Source organism: Lissotriton helveticus, chromosome 3_1 (genome assembly GCF_964261635.1).
Source record: "Lissotriton helveticus chromosome 3_1, aLisHel1.1, whole genome shotgun sequence".
Taxonomy (NCBI): Eukaryota; Metazoa; Chordata; class Amphibia; order Caudata; family Salamandridae; genus Lissotriton; species Lissotriton helveticus.
Window position 1 is genome coordinate 629,662,721 of NC_136061.1, and position 6,209 is coordinate 629,668,929.

At 38.2% G+C, this 6,209-nt stretch overlaps 1 long non-coding RNA gene across 1 annotated transcript; it reads left to right on the forward strand.

Moving 5' to 3' along the window:
• Window positions 1-3,700: 3,700 nt before the first annotated feature.
• On the forward strand, window positions 3,701-5,640 carry LOC144824688 (uncharacterized). Its single transcript, XR_013609060.1, has 6 exons — window positions 3,701-3,765; window positions 3,934-4,041; window positions 4,136-4,251; window positions 4,375-4,497; window positions 5,164-5,236; window positions 5,590-5,640. It is a non-coding gene; the product is annotated as an uncharacterized LOC144824688 (long non-coding RNA).
• Window positions 5,641-6,209: the final 569 nt, after the last annotated feature.

The following is a 6,209-nucleotide window of genomic DNA, read 5'->3' on the forward strand; positions in this document are numbered from 1 at the left end:
CTGACAGCGAGTCAGAACCACAGAATGAGAACAGAAATCCTAGCAAAGAAAATGACACTGGAAAAGGGCTAAATAGAGACTCCCTCTCTTTTTTAGAACAACGCCATTCTCATGGACAACAGAGAGGATGAGGGGCAAGTATATGCCTCAACCTCAATATCAACAGAGACCCAATACCAGGAGTCAGAAGAACTGGGACATGTAAATAAGGCTTCGGTAATTAATCTCTCAGATGCAGAATTATCAAAAACAGAAATTAAACTATTAGAAAAGGGACTGGGCTATGCGATCACCTCTCCGGTTGATAAATTTAGTCTTGAAAGGGATCTCCAAAATTTCTTCAGAAAGATAAGATTAATGTCATTCTTTGAGGACAAAGAAAGGCCTCCTTCACTCAATAAATCTGGCCTAAAACCCAAATCAACATGGACCCCCCAGAGTGGCCTAGTTGATAAACATATTGAAGCCTTTGAAATAGCAGTTACTAAAAGCGTTGCAGATGTCCTTGAACAAAAAAACTGGATTGTTTTTAATCTTAGTAGAGAAGAGAGAGAAGCTCTTAGTAATTTAGAGAATAATCATGCGCTTACAATCAAACCGTCCGATAAAGGCGGAAGTATTGTAATAATGTCAACTACACAATATAATCAAAAAATGGCACAACTCCTTAATAACAGAGAACATTACCAAAAGTCATGTAGAAACGAATGGTCTACACTGGAGAATAAGATTAAGAGGCTGTTAGATTATGCTAAAGAGGATAACATAATCTGCGAAGAAGAGTATAGATTCCTCTTAAATCAAAACCCTACAGTACCTGCACTATATGGACTCCCAAAAGTCCATAAGAATGCCACTGATCCCCCAATGCGACCCATAGTGTCCAGCATAGGATCATTGACTGAGCCACTGAGCATTTATGCAGATACCTTTTTACAGCCCTTGGTAATTACACAAAAAGCCTACATCAAAGACACAGCTTCCATCATCAGAAAATTAGAGAACCTCCCCTTCAACCCTGACACACAGTACTTAGTCACGCTAGACATAGAGGCATTATACACAAATATACCTCAAAACAGCACCATCGATATGATTACCAACCTCCTGTGTCCAGGTGGAAACAATCCAAATGTGCATGAAGCATTTATCATTGACTGCGTAACGATTGTCCTAAAGAATAATATTTTCTTGTTTAATAAAGAGTTCTTTAAACAAACCAAGGGGACCAGCATGGGAGCGACCTGTGCTCCCAGCTTGGCATGCCTCTACGTGGCACAATTTGAGGAAAGGCATATATTTAACGCAGTTGCCCCTTTCTTTGAAAATATTTCGTCATGGTCAAGATACATAGACGACATTTTCTTTATATGGACAGGCACTGTAGAAACACTGAATGACTTTATCTATTGGCTAAATCGAGGGGACAGCAATCTGAAATTCACGAGCCATTATGATCAACATTCCTGTGAATTCCTAGACATTATCATTAAACATGAGTGTGGTATACTACAGGTCGAACTATTCACCAAAAAAACAGACAGAAATACGATGCTCCATTACAAAAGCCACCACCCCCCCTGTCAGAAGAACAACATCCCGTTTGGACAGTTTTTAAGATTAAAACGTAATTGCACAAAGAACAGCAATTTTTTAAAACATGCTGATGTACTTTCAACTAAATTAAAAAACAGAGGGTAACCAAACCGGATGGTTAAACAAGTGTTTAAAAGAGCACGGTATTTTAATAGGGAAAATCTTTTTCAAGAGAAGATTAAAGACAAACAAACAGAAAAAAGGCTAGTATTTGTGAGCAACTATAGCGGAGTTAGCAATAAAATAAAAAATATAATCAACCGTAACTGGAATCTGGTGAGTAAAAGGAATAAAGAGAAAGTTGAGAAACCCGTGTTTGCCTTCAGACGCAACCGAACGATTAAAAACAGCTTAGTACATACGTATCGGGAAGAGAATAAAAACAAGCAACCGACTATTGATAGCAAACCACTCCCGCAGGGGACGTTCCCATGCAGTAACTGTGCAAACTGTGCGAACATCATCAAAGGTGACTGTATAGAACACAAAAAAATAAAACACAGAATCAAATCGTTTATTAATTGCAGGACGAAAAACATGGTGTACTTAATTAAATGAGAAAATTCCTAGGCAGTCTAACCAGTAGGCAAACAATTAATCTGACCCAATAGCAAAAGGAACATTCAAGAAATACATTTATAAAACAAGCATACTTTTAATTGACATAGTAAAAATCATATAGAACCCTGAACAATAATCAGACTATATGATGAATTCATACAATGATCATAACATATACAATTAATAAATAAAATTTAAAAAAAGTTTTTAACAATTTAATAATACGACACCCTAAATCATAGGTGGTGCCTAGAGTACAATGGCGAATAAGAACTCGACGCGCGTTTCGGCGGAAAACGCCTTCCTCAGGAGTCACAGTTGGTTATCTGGAAGTACATATAAAAAGCATATATAAGGTACAATTCTTATTTATTGTAAACATACAAGTCAAAAAATCCATTCTCTAATAAAACATGGATCACAAGAGCATAACATTATACATATCTAACAAGAATATCCTTTACGTTATTCAGTTCAGACTTACTAATTTGTTTCCTACATGTCACCAGATGGACATGTCTTATCATTGGATTGTGTCGTATTCAACTGTCAAGAAAATCTGATGTGCAGAACATATAGCAAGTGAGAAAAAATTGCACTGATGACATGGAGATTGTCGTTACCATCATACAATGAGCACTCTAAAATAAATACATATATTCGCAATGACTTACATATGGATACTGATGACAAGCAATTGATGTCTTCATTCAAGATAAAAAACAACAAAATGCCATCATCTAAACTTCCTCAGCCATCGCTGATTACTGCAGACCCGCTTCACATGCCTGTTTCACTATAGTTTGTTGCCATCTACCAGTCTAAGATTAGACTTAGCGTCATGTGATCCACATTCTGATCTGCCAGGGGCCCATCATGACGATTCTCTCTTTAGAGGTTTCCCTGTTCCCTTTTCATCGGGACCTCATTGATACAAGGTATCCCTTATTTTGCCAACCCCTCTCTCCCCCCCCCCCCCCTTTCCTATTGCTCTTTATTGGTATCACATTGAGCACTTATGCCGCCAATGGGCTGTTCTGGAGCCTAATATTTACAATAGGGCCACTTAGGTAAACTATATGCCTAAGGAAGTCACTTTGTTCTTACCGCATCGGATAACAGTGTTACATCGTATCCCTTGTGTACCAGATTGTATCAGTCAATTTGCACCATCATCCGGCACTATTCTTTATATCCTGCGTGTGCCATTGTGTATCACTCTTGAACGTCACTATTTGGTATCAATCTCCACTTTTCTTAGAATGCCCCTTTTTTTTGTGTAGTCTGTTTCAAAAATGGGCATTCATGATTTTCGATCTCGATGCGCGGGACAGAACGGCATCATTTTTTATGGGCATTCTTCTCGCTTTTGAACTTCCTGGTCTGGCTCTCTACGAGCCATCTCTGTGTGTTAAGCCGGGACCGAGGAAAATGGAGAGTCCTTTACCCCTGTTTACTACTTCTTTGCAGCAGAGGCAGGTTTCCCGCGTTAGTTCACTATTTAAATGTGGCAGTTTGAACCCTCCCACTGATCCAACTTTGGCAGACGGAACGCCGCGCCAAATACGCCGTGTGAGCATTATCCTGCCGCCAGCCGTTTATCACCGGGTAAGAGCCGCAGTGTCGGTTTAAGCTCCTTTTCATCTGTAAAAGGCTCTTTTTCTCGCTTTCAATAATTGCATTTTAATTCATTTTATGTGTGTGCCTTTATCGTGCTACACGCATTATATTTTCCTTGTTTAATAAGCGTTTTTATGCCTGTCCATTTGTTTACAGACCTATATGAGTCTCTACTTGCCACAGTTGTCGATCTGGGGCGACTAATTCTACCGCACGTTAACATCATTTATTGCCGGATTTTAATATCTTGAAACAAACATTAAGGTAATTGTTCGCTCGAACTTTATGTGGTAGTTCGGACTTGTCATCATTTTTCAGCAACACGGTCGATAACTGTATGCCTGTCATTTGATTACAGGCTTATACGCGTCTTTATATGCTACAGCCGTCGTCTTGGGGCTGTCACCTTTGCTGAAACGCTAATACTGCACGTTGCTGGATTTGATATTTTGATAATTTGAAACATTCTTTAAGGTAATTAAATGTTTGTATTTGATGGGGAAGTCCGGTGGTGATACTGCTTTTAGGAATATTATTGAACACGAGATTAATCTGGTATATTCATAGTTTGGGGTGACTTATTCTTTTCACATTTAGCTGTTTGTGCATCAATAAGAAAGGGACCGAATATTCTTGCATCTTTTCGTATTGCTTTCCAGTGAGCCTTTCGTATACCTTTCGAGTGGGCCTTCCTTCTCAGCTATACTACGTCTGCCCCAGGTAATTATATCACAGTCTGACCATGTGGAAAGCCTTGTTTGAGCACCAACAATATCGTAATTTGACTGAGATACATATAAGTATATGTTTTCCTAACAGCTATCGTTCTCCCCATGGACATTTCAAGATTATAATAGCTCTTGCTTGAGCCCGTAGTAATATATCCTTCAATGCGTGACCTTTACATATGAGGTTCACTATAGTATTACATCTTGTAATGCTTCAAAATGGGTACTCGATTGCACTAAGATATGTGAACTTTTTCCCTTGCATCTTATTTATCCTGTCCTTCCCCAGATACATCGTATGCCATTCACAGAACTGTGCCATTACCATTGACGACCAGCGAATGATTACATCTTAGCAACATCAGACTCGTTTTTACAGGTATTGTGCTTATTATTCACAAACTCGGAGTGTGAATATGAGTCAATTTAACCCATACCTGCTAACATAACCCCCATATTATTAAACGTCTGTTTTGTCTGGGACTGCATCTCTCTCACCTTGAGAGGCTTGTTTCCTCTGAATTGCCTTTATACCAAGCATAGTCTTTTTTCTCTTTTTGTGCATTCATGTGACATCGTGTGTTCATTGGACTCTATGATAATCTCTGGTTCACAACTAGAAAGATTTACTACGACATTTTTTGTCTCTATTACACAGGAACATCCACTGCCTGTTTTGTTGTTTTTTATCTTGAATGAAGACATCAATTGCTTGTCATCAGTATCCATATGTAAGTCATTGCGAATATATGTATTTATTTTAGAGTGCTCATTGTATGATGGTAACGACAATCTCCATGTCATCAGTGCAATTTTTTCTCACTTGCTATATGTTCTGCACATCAGATTTTCTTGACAGTTGAATACGACACAATCCAATGATAAGACATGTCCATCTGGTGACATGTAGGAAACAAATTAATTAGTAAGTCTGAACCGAATAACGTAAAGGATATTCTTGTTAGATATGTATAATGTTATGCTCTGGTGATCTATGTTTTATTAGAGAATGGATTTTCTTGACTTGTATGTTTACAATAAATAAGAATTGTACCTTATATATGCTTTTTATATGTACTTCCAGATAACCAACTGTGACTCCTGAGGAAGGCGTTTTCCGCCGAAACGCGCGTCGCCATTGTACTCTAGGCACCACCTATGATTTAGGGTGTCGTATTATTAAATTGTTAAAAACTTTTTTTTTTATTTTATGTATTAATTGTATATGTTATGATCATTGTATGAATTCATCATATAGTCTGATTATTGTTCAGGGTTCTATATGATTTTTACTATGTCAATTAAAAGTATGCTTGTTTTATAAATGTATTTCTTGAATGTTCCTTTTGCTATTGGGTCAGATTAATTGTTTGCCTACTGGTTAGACTGCCTAGGAATTTTCTCACAAATCTTATTTACCCTGCCCTAGGAGTCTGCGTACATTACTACCCAGGGGGTCCTTGTTTTTCTCATTCCGTATTTAATTAAATGCCCATGCGAATATGTGTACATAGGCGAAACGTCCCGTGAAATTAGACTAAGAATGAATGAACATAAATCAGCCATTCGCTGTCAAAAAATCGGTGCCCCCCTCGTAGACCATTGGAAAACCGCAGGACATGGTGTAAATGATATAAGCTGATGCGGGCTCGAGCTAACCATTCAAAGCAGCAAAGGAGGCAATATTGACGTGAAAAGGAAAAG